This window comes from Entelurus aequoreus, linkage group LG10 (genome assembly GCF_033978785.1).
Source record: "Entelurus aequoreus isolate RoL-2023_Sb linkage group LG10, RoL_Eaeq_v1.1, whole genome shotgun sequence".
NCBI classification, from domain to species: Eukaryota; Metazoa; Chordata; class Actinopteri; order Syngnathiformes; family Syngnathidae; genus Entelurus; species Entelurus aequoreus.
This window is the reverse complement of record NC_084740.1, coordinates 305,451-322,073: the sequence shown is the minus strand read 5'-3', so window position 1 is coordinate 322,073 and position 16,623 is coordinate 305,451. Positions and strand designations below refer to the sequence as shown.

Sequence of the window (16,623 nt, the reverse complement as noted above, 5' to 3'; positions counted from 1 at the left end):
CATGAGTTTATATTGTAAAATTACAAGAACAGGCAGAATCTCAAGACATTCTTTTTGATAACATTTTTACTAATGATTTTGATAGTAATACCACAATCTGTCAGCTAATAACCGACATCAGTGATCATCTCCCAGTTTTTATAATCTATGACGGACACTACAGGAAGAAGTGCAAGGATGACAAAAAAGACATATCAAAGACTAAGCACATAGATAAGTATGAAGGCTTTTAAGAATGATCTGCAAAAAAGCCAAGTTGGGATGATGCGTACAGTGAAAATGGTTTAGATGAAACATGAGGTCATTTCACTTTCATGATTCTTAATGACAACCATCGTCCATGAAAACAACTTAGTAAGACGCAGAAGAAGAACGATCTACCACAGAGGACAGGTACTGAAAATGTTTTGTAACAAGATTAATACATTATGTAGAACATTAATAACACAAAGATCTATATGGACAGAAAATATGTACAAAACTTAACAAACAAGCTAACTAGCATACTAAGAATATTTAGGAAAGAAAGCAACATGAGAGCAACATGGGGCATTCTAAAGGATAATTTAAGGATAATACTGAAAAATGACAATAGGATCGAAGTAATTGAAAGCTTTAAAAACTACTTTGTAAATGTTAGACCAAATCTGGAGGGAAGAATTCCAGATCATGTATCTGTTGAAAACTGATACCATAGCCAGAAATCCACACTTAATGTTCAGGGTTCGTGTGGGTGCTTAAAAACCTTGAAAATGCTTAGATTTTAATGTTGTGTTTTCAAGGTTTGAAAAATGCTTGAATTTTGGGTGAAGTGCTTGTAAATGCTTGGAAATGTTCATCATATTTCTCGGCAGTCTGACTTAATAGGCAAATTATAAAATGGAAAATTTTTTTAAATAAGTTTCCTTAAAAATGAAAGCTACACACTTGATCTGTTGGCTTTGCACGAGCCCTTACATGCCAGAGCCGTATATTGTGTCGCCCCCAAGAGGACGGTGGTGGTCCATCATGCCGGGAGGTTGTCGTTTTAATGAACATTGGATGGAAATTATTAGTCCATTATTGGACTTGTTTGTACTGTGAATGTCATGTAATGTATAATTTGTAACCTTTTTCACAACTTAGAGCTGAGCTACTATGAATGATTTTGTAGTTTTTACACAACATGGTTGTATGCATTTCTTGCTCTATTATTTTCGTTGTCTACTTAACTTGTCTGGCTACCTCAGTGAAAGCAAAACAAAGTTAACTTTGGTCTTTTTGTTCATTTGTTATCATAGCCACATAAGGCTAGATATGCTTAATGAAAGGTGACTGAGGTGTTGTGAAACAAACAAAATATTTTCCTTTAATTTATTATCCTTATATTAATGTGGAACAGTTTTGTTAATAAATGAGTGAAATTTAAATTTTGAGGGTGTGTGTATTTATATCACATTATGCAGTTTACAAGCACAAACACGGTGTGAATCAATCCGTGCTGTTCGATGTCATTGAGTGCTGTAAGTAAGAAAAAGAAGAAGAAATGTGAAAAACAACACAAATGGAGACACGTTTGCAAACACCAATGACATTGAATAGTCACACTGCTTCATGATAACTGCTGGTTCAATGTTAGGCCTAGGTTTGAGCAGATTTTCTGTATTTTTCCTACAGACAGCATTTGGTGACCTCAAACAACAAAGCTATGGATTGATTCACACTGGTTTGAAGGGTACTGGAAAAACTGGAAAAATGATCTTGAAAGTCCTTAAAAAAGTGCTTGAATTTGGCCATGGAAAAGGTGTACGAACCCTGAATGTTCCTCACAAAATTGTGAATAAATGTAAATCCAAGACCTCAACTGATTGTAACGGAATTGATATGGGAACAATCAAAAAGGTATTCAGACCCTTTAACGCCCTGTATTCAAGCAACCTATCATTTGAAACGGGAAAATTCCCAAACACAATGAAAACATCAAAGGTTGAACCTATGTATATGACTGTGGACGTAACACCAGCTAGACCTGTTTTCTTACTTCCACAATTTTCTAAAACCGTTGAAAAATTATTTTACAACAGTTTGGACGAATTCCGAAATAACACTCGCAGAGAACCTAAAAGAATTGAAAGCCAACATCTCAACATCGATGGCATTAATCGAAATAACGGAAGAGATTGTCAATGCAATAGATTGCAGGTGTAAAACTCAAGTCCCGGGGGCCAAATCTGACTCGCCAAATCATTCCATGTGGCCCACGAAAGCATTGAAATATTGTGTAAGTGTTTTATCTTTTCGTTTTAAATGAATTTCAACCAGGGGAAACAATCCAGATTCGAATGTTTGTGTTTGAGTGAGCGAAAACAAATTAAACGTTTTCCTTCAAATTCATCATACTCTCAAAATGTTTGCGATTTAGTCCAAAATCACAAATGTCTTTGTGCCCAAAGAGCTGCCCGCATCCCCCAATCATTTGTAGCAGATTTATGTACTTTGAACGGTTGCCAGAATCTTCCAATTTGTCGATGCACCAGGGCTAAGCTTACTCCAATCTGCAAGTGTCCTGTTGTCATGGTTCCGAATAGGCAGATATCTTCAACGTCCTCGACTGTAAGGGCCGCCAGGCATGCGGCACTCCACTTCTCCCAAGAGTCAGTTGTGTGTCCAACTGTAGAGGTTGCCCTCTAGTGGGTTCTCCTGACTACCACACATTGGCACAAGAGCCCGGGATTCAGGTTGGATCAAGTCTTTTATTTTCATACACCAGTATGGTTTGCTTTTCAGCAGTATATAGTTAGGACTTTTCAGTCCGGCGCGTCTCTGCTTTGCCCTCTAGTGTGTGTCTCGCTCTGTTCTCCAGCTTGTCTCTCTCTCGCTCCAACTCCAACACTCGTGTCTCGGTCCGGCTGCTGCTAATAAGCATGGCAGGTGATTGGATGATCAGCCCCAGCTGGGTAATGCAATCACCTGCCAGCTGTGCTTCGAGGCCGGTCCTTCCACACCCCGCTCCGCGGCAGGCCCGCAGACCACGCCCCCCTCCACACCAACAACAACCGTTCCATCAGAAAATGCAGGTTCCCTCAAACCCGAGATCTTGATTAAAAGACCAGTTTATCAATTCCATTTTTTAGATTTCCTAGAGCAGTGCAAAAAGAGGCTACACGAAAGCTAAGACAAGACATGGTGAGTGTTGAGGGTATGTTATGAACAACGAATGCAAGATCATTTTATTGATGGCATTTTGAAAGATTCTGAGGCCCATTGTTGTGCCATTCACCCGAGACCATCACCTAATGTTGCAGCCTGACAATGCAGGGCCCCATGTTGCAAGGATCTGTACACAATTCCTGGAAGCTGAAAACACCCCAGTTCTTGCACAGCCAGCATACTCACTTGACATATCACCCATGCTGTGGATCAGCTTATAGGACATCGTGTTCCACTTCCTGCCAATATCCAGCAACTTTGCAAAGCCATTGAAGAGGAGTGGAACAACATTCCACAGGCCACAAGCAACAACCTGATCCAACTCTATGCCAAGGAAATGTGCTGAACTGTGTGAGGCAAACGGTGATCACACCAGATACTGACTGCTTATCTGAGTTTTTTTCTTGCCCTCATGTGGGATCAGAGGCGAGGATGTCGTTGTGGTTTGTGCAGCCCTTTGAGGCATTTGGGATCAAGGGCTATATAAATAAACTTTGATTGATTGATTTAATTCCGTGCGCGGGGCTGTGGATCGCATCACCAGCGCATTCGTGCGTCCGGAATGACTCCAATGCAAGAAAATGCATAAAGATAGACGTCTTTTCATGTAGGAGATATAGTAATCCATCCATCCATTTTCTACCGCTTGTCCCTCTCGGGGTCGCGAGGAGCTGCACTTGAGCGGAAGGCAGGATACACCCCGGACAAGTTGCACAAATGTATTTCCTAAAATAAAAAAAACGAACATTTAAAAAAAGCTATAAAATTATAAAAGGAAATTGCTGAATAGACATTATGTCTAGTATCTTTTTTTATTTCTGTCATTTCAAATATATTGAAACGTACATTTAGGACGGATTATTCTCTGTCCATCACAGCGCGAGCACCACTTTCCTCCCAGCCATGTGCGTCTCTCTCGGATAGCACGCCCTTTTTCACACGTGCTAAATAAAACGCAAAATAGTTTTTAGGTTTAAGCACCGAACTATCTATTAAACAGAACAAGAAGCAAGGAATCAAGCAGAGACAGATTTCAATTTTGCTCATGGGGAGAACGCATGGATCTGCACACTCAGTTACAGTCTCCCACCACGCTCTAAGGTGCACCCCCCGCGCCCCCCATTTTATTCAGGAGTTCCCTAGTTACATCGCTGAGGCTGCTTCTAAAGGGAGGGGTCTTATAATATGCAAGCAGCCCCAGTAGACGCAATACGTGATTATTCAGAACAGAAATGTGCTGAGCCTTGTGATTTCGCCCTGTCTCTGCTTTGTCTGCCCGGTGTTGCCTTATCTCCGTTGAGGTACTTGAGGTCCGTCCTTGGCTGTTAGCGGGCTGAAAAACACAAACAGCTGTGGCGAGGCAACTCCTAACTTGCAGTGGAAGATAACAAGTTATGTGCCTTTAAGCATAAGAGTTGTGTGATAACTTATATATAATTATTCTAACATTTGTGCTCGCAAAACGGTGAAGAGTGTTCATAGATCACATTGCACGTGCTGCTTAGAGGCCTATAGCAGATCCATTCTATGTGTCATACTTGATCATTTCGCGATATTGCCATATTTTTGCTGAAAGGATTTAGTATAGAACAACGACGATAAAGTTCGCAACTTTTGGTCGCTGATAAAAACAAGCCTTGCCTATACCGGAAGTAGCGTGGCGTCACAGGAGGAAGGATTCCTCACAATTCCCCGTTGTTTACAATGGAGCGAGAGCGATTCGGACCGAGAAAGCGACGATTACCCCATTAATTTGAGCGAGGATGAAAGATTCGTGGATGAGGAAACGTTAGAGTGAAGGACTAGAGAGGCAGTGCAGGGTGTATCTTTTTTCGCTCTGACCGTAACTTAGGTACAAGGTCTCATTGGATTCCACACACTCTCCTTTTTCTATTGTGGATCACGGATTTGTATTTTAAACCACCTCGGATACTATATCCTCTTGAAAATGAGAGTCGAGAACGCGAAATGGACATTCACAGTGACTTTTATCTCCACGACAATACATCGTTGACGCACTTTAGCTACGGAGCTAACGTGATAGCATCGGGCTCAAATGCAGATAGAAACAAAATTTTAAAAAACTCTGACTGGAAGGATAGACAGAAGATCAACAATACTATTAAACCATGAACATGTAAATACACGGTAATAATTTCCAGCTTGGCGAAGCTTAACAATTGAAGCTAACTACGGAGCGGCGGCGGCGGCGAGCGTTGTAGCTTTCGACGACAGCCCGGCCGCCATCAGAGTCGGCAAGAAACATATATTTCCCCAAAGTTACGTACGTGACATGCACATAGCGACACGCACGTACGGGCAAGCGATCAAATGTTTGGAAGCCAAAGCTGTACTCACGGTAGTGCGTCTGCTATCCAGCTCAAACACAACACAACCTCCTGGTGTTGGTGTTGCTACAGCCAGCCGCTAATACACCGATCGCACCTACAACTTTCTTCTTTGCAGTCTCCATTGTTCATTAAACAAATTGCAAAAGATTCACCAACACAGATGTCCAGAATACTGTGGAATTGTTCGATAAAAACAGAGCAGTTTGTATGGTGACACATTGGGTACGAATACTTCCGTTGCCGTCGTGACGTCACGCGCATACGTCATTATACATAGACGTTTCCAACCGGAAGTTTAGCGGGAAATTTAAAATTGCACTTTATAAGTTAACCCGGCCGTATTGGCATGTGTTGCAATGTTAAGATTTCATCATTGATATATAAACTATCAGACTGCGTGGTCGGTAGTAGTGGGTTTCAGTAGACCTTTAATATATTTGCATTTTCTCCTCCCTGTATTGTGGGCGTTTTGATGATCAACATATATTCTGCATATTAACGAAAGACAAAGATGCTAAATGGATTGCACACCTTATTCTGCTCACTCAAGAGACGTTTAGTAGATCAGATCTGCGTGTGCTATCAAGTTTGCACGTGTTTCGTACCCACTAACCTTTAGTAAATCAGGCCCAAAGTACAAAAATGTATCCTGAGAAACATCTTTAACCTCATTTGAGATGATCTTACTCATCTTACTGAGGATTGTTATGGCCTAATTGGATACAACTGGTCCTAATTCGACACTGAGCTATTTAAGCGGGGCACGGAGAGCTTGTCCTCGCTGGTGTATTGCTTCCTGTGCCGTCCACAACTCATACCTAACTTCCATGTTTCTACCGCAGGTCAGTTTCGTTCTAACCTTCATTTTTTGTTCTCCTCTCCAGAGGTGGAGAGTTATTCTTCTTTAGACTGAACATTCCCAGTGGGTCTTGGCCATTCCCTCGCCGATTGCTGGAAGCCTCATCGTGGACTAAATTTTATGGTGTGCACTTTTGCCCCGTCTCCTTTTGTTTGGATTATCATCATTATTAAAGCACTGCCCTTATTGCTGCAGCGCCTCACGTCTCTGCATCCGGGATCTACTGTTGACTGAGCCAAGACAACAACAACAGGTACTAACCTGCCTTCAAGGCATTTGCCTACTTTTCAAACCTGTTAACTTTCGACGAATGCCTTTTCTTTTAAATGAGCTTGACGAGAGACACATTCTGACTACAAATGTCACCGGGCCGTGACTAAATTTGTGGTGAAAGGCTTGCACCCATTTGCCATAGTGCTCCTGAATTTTGGTAGGTGATTGTTCAATTGTACAAAACCCCAAAACACGTTGTGTAAATGGTAAATAAAAACAGAATACAATGATTTGCTAATCCTTTTCAACTTATATTCAGTTGAATAGACTGCAAAGACAATATATTTAATGTTTGAACTGAGAAACTTTTATTTTTTTGGCAAATAATCATTAACTTAGAATTTAATGGCAGCAACACATTGCAATAATGTTGTCATTTTTACCACTGTGTTACATGGCCTTTCCTTTTAACAACACTCAGTAAACGTTTGGGAGCTGAGGAGACCAAATTTGGAAGCTTCTCAGGTGGAATTCGTTCCCATTCTTGCTTGATGTACAGCTTAAGTTGTTCAACAGTCCGGGGTCTCCGTTGTGGTATTTTAGGCTTCATATAGCACCACACATTTTCAATGGGAAACAGGTCTGGACTACAGGCAGGCCAGTCTAGTACCCGCACTCTTTTACTACAAAGCCATGCTGTTGTAACACGTGCAGAACTTGAATTTCGAATTTCGGCCTTGCCGCTTACGTGCAGTGATTTCTTCAGATTCTCTGAAACTTTTGACAATATTACGGACCGTAGATGGTGAAATCCCTAAATTCCTTGCAATAGCTGGTTGAGAAATGTTGTTCTTAAACTGTTTGACAATTTGCTCACGCATTTGTTGACAAAGTGGTGACCTTCCCCCCATCCTTGTTTGTGAATGACTGAGCATTTCATGGAAGCTGCTTTTATACCCAATCATGGCACCCACCTTTTCCCAATTAGCCTGTTCACCTGTGGGACATTCCAAACAATTCCAAATAAGTGTTTGATGAGCACTCCTCAACTTTCTCAGTCTTTTTTTGCCACTTGTGCCGGCTTTTTTGAAAAATGTTGCAGGCATCAACATTCTAAATGAGCTAATATTTGCAAAAAATATCAGTTTTCCAGTTCGAACGTTAAGTATCTTGTCTGTGCAGTCTAATCAATTGAATATAGGTTGAAAAGGATTTGCAAATCATTGTATTCTGTTTTTATTTACCATTTACACAACGTGCCAACTTCACTGGTTTTGGGTTTTGTACATGATAATAGCTTTAATATAGAGGCAACTTGTTTTTCCACTCTACTGGTACTTTAAGTTACAGTTTGGTAGCGATCATTGGGTTGTGTGACAAGTTTCACTTCAATCCAATTTATGGGGTTTAATAACAGTGCCACCAAGTGGTGTATTTGTCAGAAAAATGAGACCACGGGAAACACAATGGAATAACCTTTGCAGCAGTTCAGAATTCTGAGTGAAGGTGTCATGTGAACGATGCTCCATGGAGTCCTTGGTGAGACATCGAGCTGCTTGGCCTTATTGTTTGTTTGTCTGTGTGTGGATGAGGCCACCTTATAAAGAACTTACAAGGTCCACAAGAGTCACATAAATGCACTGTGCTGTGTTCAGCAAATGACTTTCAAGCAGGTGAACATCAACTTTTCTTTTATTTGCACGATAACATACACCAGGTTGCATCTTTATGAGCTTCTGTCTTTATTGGTCAGTGCTATCAGTTCGTGGTGAGAAGGTTTACTGCACGGACTGAACAGAGATGTTTATCCGGTGCTAATTAATTGCAAGCGTAGCCTTTTTTTTTCTGTAAACTGGCAGGATTGAAAACAGTTGCAGATGACGGATGCTTGCACTTTCTTGTTAAACCTGGCAGAAAAGTAATGTTTGGTTTCCTGTACAGTACAGCACGTGCGGTTTGGTAAAATTAGGGTTGTTAAACAATTTCTGGGCACATCAGTCTTTCTGATATTTGCTGGATCCTTATGTTTTCTGTCATATGGATTAAAACAGTTAAATAATAAGTTGATGATCAACAAATATGGCAACCTGTAAGGATGTGATTGTAGAGGTTGCCCTCTAGTGGGTTCTGCGGACCCCCACACACTGCCACGAGAGCCCGGATTTCAGGGTACAACACTGTTTTATTTTCATAAGTCGTGCTAGGCTTTTGCTTTCCAGCAAATTGGCTTTTTCTCAGTCCATCTCTCTCTCTCTCTGGCTCCCACTCCAACTCCCGTGTCTCGTTCCGGCTGCTGCTAATAAAGGCGACAGGTGATGAGATCACAAGGCCCACCTGGGCCATCTACTCACCTGTCGCTGTCTTCGAGGTAGGCCACGCCCCCCTTCACAGTGATATATAAATTTGACTGTAAATAATATAACTCTAATTGGCCTACAATGTTTTACCAATAACCAATACCAATAACAAGATCTTATAGCTCAGTTACAGCTCATTTATTCTTATTCTGCATTATGTGTTTTATGTTGCACGATTGTACCAAGAAAAATTCCTAGTTTGTGAACATGTTCTAAAACAATGGGAATAAAAAAACTATTCTGATTCTGATTTTACATGCATATAAAAACTATATTTTTTCCCAAGAAATAAGGCTTAGAAGGATCCGCCTGGCTACTGCCAGGCACATGGGTTACAGAATGAATCTTTCAAAATAGAAGTCCAAGCACGTTTCATTACTTTCAAATAGTAATTACAATAACAACCAATTAATTTACCAAGTTTCATCATTTCAACTTGTTGTTAAACAATAAAGAACATTGCCGATGTTTTCAAAGATTATTTAACAATATTGACTTATTTATTGGCTTTTAAATCAACGCATTAATTGCTGTTTTTAGTTACCATGCTTTCATGTGTGATGTGTTTTAATGTACATTTCAAACATTTCCTTGTGGTCCAGATCAGTGGTTCTCAAACTTTTTTCACCAAGTATCACCTCAGAAACCATAATGACCGACATGCAAATTTGAATGGAGTGTTTCAAAGTGGTGGTTTTCATGATACATCTGTCCAAACATCCCACTTGTTTTTCTCTGGAAAAATATGATACAAACTAGTTAAATAGCATTTTATTTAAGAAGCATATTCGATAGTTTAGTTTGTATCCAATCAGCTAGCTTATGTTGCCATGCTGTACGAAATCTGCCCGAGGCCTTCAGAATCAACAATGCGGGCGTCTGTGCACTGTCAGCGAACGGGCACATACAGTTGATAGATGATTTCCATAGCCAATCAGATCATGAGTTGTTGTCAGTAAGGCCTTCTAGATGGCCTCACGTTGAACGTGACATTTACGTGTCCTGTGATTGGATACTCATCGGGACCGTTAGCGGATGAATTTGAGAACACAGAGTTGAGAGACAGTTGCGATAGCCAATCAGATCACAAGTTGTTGACAGTAGCCTATCTAGGTAGCCTGATGTTAACGAGACTGTCATTGGATACTCACTTGTCATTCCAAAGTGAGTATCCATTCCCAAGTTTCAATTTAGCAGGAATGTAAAAAAATCTAACATCCCTAAAAATATAGAATACGCACATATACATTTATTTAGGGCTGCTTGATTAAATTGATTAATTTGATTAGAAAAAAGCTTTTATTTATATTTTATTGCTTCGAATATTTGTTTAATGACTGTAACTATAAAAATGTATAAAATCCGGCCCACATTGAGTTCCCGAAACTGTAAACATGCAGATATTCACATGTTTACCGTAATCTGAGGTTTTTTGTTTATTTTTTATTAATGTGCACATGTTAAAAGTCTACATTTCAATGTCAATGATGTGCATTTATTGTGTTACTGTATTATAGACAAGCATACAAATTGTTGTCTATTTAAACTGTTTTCCCTAAAATGCGCATTGAGGCTCTAAAGGTGTTTTACTTGATTAGTAAACTAATCAAACAACCTAAGCCATAGCTACCCACCTCTATATTTTATAATGACATGATCACTTCATAATTAATATTCATTAGTGGACTACTGTAAACCTGCAGCCACCATTTTCCAAGCTAGAACTAGCTGCACAGGAAATGATGCTCTCATGTTCTCAGGATGCACTAATATTATTTATAGAAAGGAAAACAAGGAGTTAAACTATATAAACAAAACAGATGCATCACTTTTAGCCTAACCTAACCTGCATTTCTCACAACTCAATGTATCCGTATTGATAACACAACATCCAGCTTCACTGCGCATGTTTGACATCAGGGACGTGCACATGATTATAGAGGGGCAGGGGCTCAAAGTCAGAAAAGGGCAGGAATTTTTTTTTTGGTCCTTTACACAATATGGAAATTAATGTAAAATGAAATTTGCTAATAGGAAGCTAACTACTTAGCTGTGTGTCCTTTGTAGGTAAAAGTGATTGCCATTTCTTTTGTGTCAACAAATTATGGTCATAATGAGTTAATTTACATTATCATAGACTTGGAAGACACGAAAAGCAACAAAACACTGGTTTATTATTAGGCTATTTTTTGTTAAAGATAAGCACTTTAATATTGAACATTGAACAGTGCAACATGAACTTTGAAAAAAAATACAAAAATAAATACCCAAATGGAAAAAACTTAAATGTGAAAATCTGTCCTTCTTCCCTTAACTTGATGAAAACACCATCAAGTTGTAACTTATGGTCTATCTCACTTAATGCTCAGACTAAACAACTGAAACGCAATACAGGGCCAAAAATATGGACCAGGGGCCAGTAGAGGGCTGTATCCTTTCTTTTTTTGGCTTTGGGCTGCAGGCATAATCAACATGAATCAAGTTTAAATACAGATGGCAATATTCCTAACAGATAACCTACATCTTATATCCCCAGAATGCTGAAATTATTATTATTATTAATAATAATAATAATAATTATTATTATTATTATCATTATCATTGTTCTTCTTATTATTGTTATTATTATCATTATTATTATTATTTTGTTAACCCACACAGTAATAGCAAAGTCACAATAACCTTATATCTAAAACCCTACTGTGAGAGAAATGTGATCCGCCGTAAACGTGCATTTTATTTTGAAAATTAACCCGGTGTTTTATTTTGTACATTACTTCCTGTCCCGCACGATCCGCTCTGCTCTGTGCGGACTTGATGTGCCGTGCTCAATTGATGCGCCGTGCTCCGACGTCCGGCAAAAACAGAAGCTGACACATTGACTAATAGAATAATACAGCGTTTTTCTGAAATATTACCCATATTAGATGCTGAATAAGTGGACGGCGACTAGACCATAACTCACAGGTTCAAGTTGCTCCACTGTCACGTCTCAGTAACCCCTGGCTGCAGCCCGCAGATCGAGGAGGGGCTAAACGTTTAAAGCAGGGGTGTCAAACTCATTTTAGATCGGGGGCCACATTGAGAAAAATCTACTCCCAGGTGGGCCGGACAGGTAAAATCACGGCACGATAACTTAAAAATAAAGACACATTCAGATTGTTTTCTTTGTTTAAAAATAGAACAAGAAAATTCTGAAAATGTACAAATCATAATGTTGTTGTTTTGTTTTTTACACTTACATGTTGCGGTTAATAGTATTCTATCTTTATTTGTCGTTATTTATATTTTCTGAATACATTATGTGATAATGTTCATCAGTCAACTCATTGGTGTTAATTTTCAATCTATTACGATAAAAAAATGATATCAAAATCAAATTACAGGATGTTATTCATGTAAGTTTGCTCATTTTCCTTAACTGGTGCACTAACATCATGTGGTTTATTTTATTTTTTTTACATATGTAGCATAATCTACAAAGATGCAAATAATTGCTATTGTGACATCTAGTGGACACATTTAGAACAGCAGTTTCTTTCATTCAAAAATTTTGGTTCATTTTTATACTTAGCAAACTCATCCCGCGGGCCGGATAAAACCTGTCCGCGGGCCTGATCCGGCCCACGGGCCGTACGTTTGACACCCCTGGTTTAAAGGAAGCGGCAGGCTCAAACAACCCGGTATTACAAGAAAACGTGGATTTTTTTGTACCGCTGTTTTTTTTGTTTTGTTTTTTTTTACATCCCTGACAGGAATTTATTAATGTTGTTTAAAGAATAGAAAAAAACACACACACACAGGCAGACGGCACTTTTTAAGACGAGGCAAAAAAGGGCAGGGGCTCAGGCACCCATAGGTGCCTGTTTGACATGTCAACTTAATGTGATACATTAAGACATGTAATATTATATTTATGCATGAGAACATTTTGTTGTAAGCTGAGAGGTGTGTCTATTAAAATCATGGTGGTTTTCACAAAGGATGACAGATGTGAACAAGAGCATGTATTGGCTTTGTGTTATGATGTAAAGGAGGGGTGGTTGTAATGTATAATAAGTATGTGTCAATGAGAGGACATTTTATGACTTTTCTTAATTTGATTACATGCTATAGCGTAATTTTATTGTTAGAATTGTATTGCACATTTTTGTATATCTTTTAATTTAGGTAGCCAGGGACTGCAGATGGAACATATCTGTCTTTGAGGTTAATATCTAATTAATTCTAAACTAACTATTGCTCACCACTGACCCATATCTTTTCAGCATTCTAACGGATCAAAAACCAAAACAACACTTCTGGTTCCAAAGTCTGGCATTTCGTGAGAAAAGGAAGAGCCCGGTTAAATGTAGTTAGCGTCAAAACATGAATGATAATCCTAAGTAGAAGCATGCAGGTTATTAGATGAGGGTGTTGAAAGGAGCTCACGGTCTTGACCTGTCATTGGTCAACTGGCACACAGAGAGAACCGACCTCTCAGTGTCACCTGGGATAGGAAGTGTGCAAAAAATGGGTCTTTCTTTAACAGGAAGCCTGGCAAACATATTGGCGCCTGAGACAGTAGCAGTTGAAGGTCCATTGTAAGATAACACACACACACAAACACACACACACACACACACACACATATCCCTCAAGAACAGACGTGGTATTTCCTCAGAAGAACTAAAGTAACCTGAGCATCGGGTTTTCTGCGTTTGACCAACTTCCGGTGGTTAGTTAAGCAGAATCGGATATTTCACTTCTTCCTTCTGCTGATGTATCGTGTTTTTTTTTTTTCCCACATGACTGCTCTATATACTCATCTTCTAATGCTTCACAGTATCACACAGCTGACAGGGTCACAACAAGAAGGTAAGAAGAAATGATTTCCATAATGTCATCTTCTGGTTAAAGAGTGTTGTATATAATTTAACATTGTGGAACAGCACATGATTACACTGAGGCGGTATAGCTCGGTTGGTAGAGTGGCCGTGCCAGCAACTTGAGGGTTCCAGGTTCAATCCCCGCTTCTGCCATCCTAGTCACTGCCGTTGTGTCCAGAGGTGGGACCAAGTCATTGCTTTGCAAGTCACAAGTAAGTCTCAAGTCTTTGCCCTCAAGTCTCGAGTCAAGTCCCGAGTCAAGACAGGCAAGTCCAAAGTCAAGACTAGAAAGTCTCAAGTCAAGTCCCAAGTCCTGCATTTTGAGTTTCGAGTCCTTTCAAGTCCTTTTAACCACAGACTAATATTTTTACACAGATTGTGTATGCTTTTAAAACGCTGTATTTATTTATTAAAACAGGTGCATTTGAAATTGCAGGGAAAAAAATGGTGCTGACATTGCAATTCATAATAGCACTATTAACCAGTCATTTTAATAGTTTAAACAATTTTAAACATTTAACTCATTCCTTTACAGAATAAACACATTTGCAAAAACAAACATTAACATACTATTGGTTGTATTTTATGAAAATAACAGTACCACAGAGTTGAGAAGGAGCAAAGATCTTCAATATTTGTATGTGAGAATCACAAAGAAATCTTCTGGGGGAGGATGACGCCCCTATTGGTGGTTTGGTTTACAAACTTTCAGCCCCACCTAAAACAAAATTCACCAGCCGCCACTGATTATGATGCATTCTCATTTTAGGCAAAGTATAAGACAATACTTTCTTAACAGTATAATTGTAACCAGGAATAAGTCTTCAAGTAACAATATTCAAATACTAACATTGTTGGGTAAGACAGCATTTGGTTTTATTCTGAATCCAGTGAAACAAATTGGTGGTTTTAGCTGATATAAAGACTTTCAGGTGTTTATATATGTTTAAGTATTTGGCAGACGCTTTTATCCAAAGCGACATACATAAAAAATAGATATAAAACAATCACTGTAAACATGATCATTTAAGGGAAGAATGTAATACAAAATATCAATACAAAGTGTCAAGACAGAATAAACTCTCTGCTGCTGCAGCAACAGAGTTACAGTCTATAGGTCCCTAAAATATATAGATATCTAATGTATTCATACATTGTTTATGTAGGATATACGCATGTATATATAATCTAATCATATTGTTTCTTCAATTTAAAAATAGCTGACCGTTTTTTTCCCCCTTCTCTGGGATTATATTCCCAGTTTTGATCTCGGACGTCTGGTCATTTATAGCGTATAAGAATATTATATTACTGTTAAGCAAACTATGAATAATAAAAACGCCAAAACATGTGTTCGTTATCATAGCTACACGTATGACAAAAAAACGTGTGAAAATCAGTGGTATTCAGTGAGGTAAGATGAATTAAATTTGCCTGCCAAATGAATTGCACTGAGTGGAGCGGATCACCACTCCAAGATGGCGGCTCCACGTCTCGTCTGCGCCAGTAGGCAGTAGCGCTCAATGCTGCGTACCCTTATAAGATGTCTATGGTTATAACGTTAGTAGTGAGTTTACAGCCTCACTATTCGAACTGCGTGATTTGCATACGGCAATTCGTTTTTTGTTGACCAAGTCGTAGTTTTTATACCCGAACGAAACCAACTTTGGCATAATTGTTTCTCACTGCCGCATTGTTTGACAACTCATGTTCGGTGGTTGTCCTGCAATTGGATTGGATGAGAGCTGTGGGATGAAAACAACGTAGATTTAATTTGATTGGCTGTTGTACTGACAGCACACCAGCTGACAAGCAGCACACACGCTTATAGACACAGACGTATAAAATGAAAGATACGGAGGGCTCCCAAATAACTTTTTAAGGTTTGGGTTTTGGGGAAAGTAGCAAGTCATGTCAAGTCAAAAGCCTCAAGTCCAAGTGAAGTCACAAGTCATTGATGTTAAAGTCTAAGTCGAGTTGCAAGTCTCTTTACATTTTGTCAAGTCGAGTCTAAAGTCATCAAATTCATGACTCGAGTCTGACTCGAGTCCAAGTCATGTGACTCGAGTCCACACCTCTGGTTGTGTCCTTGGGCAAGACACTTTACCCACCTGCTCCCAGTGCTACCCACACTGCTTTAAATGTAACTTAGATATTGGGTTTCACTATGTAAAGCGCTTTGAGTCACTAGAGAAAAAGCGCTATATAAATATAATTCACTTCACACTTCACTTCACACTTGAACAATTCAACATGTCCGAAAAGGAGTAGGTAGAATCTCAGTATATACTAATAATTTGTTCATATTATTGTCATGATGATGTTTTGTTTTGTTTTGACTCCCATCAGTTCTGTTTTCAGCACCCTTGAGTTTGTGTGTTTTGGTTGCCATGGGTGCTGACTAGTTTCACCTGCCTCTGATTAGTGTCCGGGACGCTCACCTGCTTCCAGGCACTAATCAGAGAGCTACTTATTCACGTTTCTCGCCACTCTCGGTCTGGCTTCCTTGTTTGCTGTAAGCAACAGTTACGTTGGATGATATCTTGTTTCTATGCTTTTGATCCCTGTGCTAAGTTTCGCCTGAGCTCCCCGTGCTATCGGCACACTTGCTTTGTTTTGTTTGTTGGTACGTTGACTGATTTATGAAGAATAAATCATTGTCTTACCTCCACACTGCATCCGCAGCTCCGTCTGCATCTAGGGAGAACGACCCACGCATAAATATGCGACCCAATCGTGACAATTATGTGTTTAAAACATCCGCCTACAGAGCCCTCTAAAAAAAC

At 39.3% G+C, this 16,623-nt stretch overlaps 1 long non-coding RNA gene across 1 annotated transcript; it reads left to right on the top strand.

Annotated features, from left to right (window-relative positions):
• The first annotated feature begins 256 nt into the window (after positions 1-256).
• LOC133659250 (uncharacterized) lies at positions 257-6,765 on the top strand. Its single transcript, XR_009827603.1, has 3 exons — positions 257-393; positions 6,425-6,522; positions 6,595-6,765. It is a non-coding gene; the product is annotated as an uncharacterized LOC133659250 (long non-coding RNA).
• Positions 6,766-16,623: the final 9,858 nt, after the last annotated feature.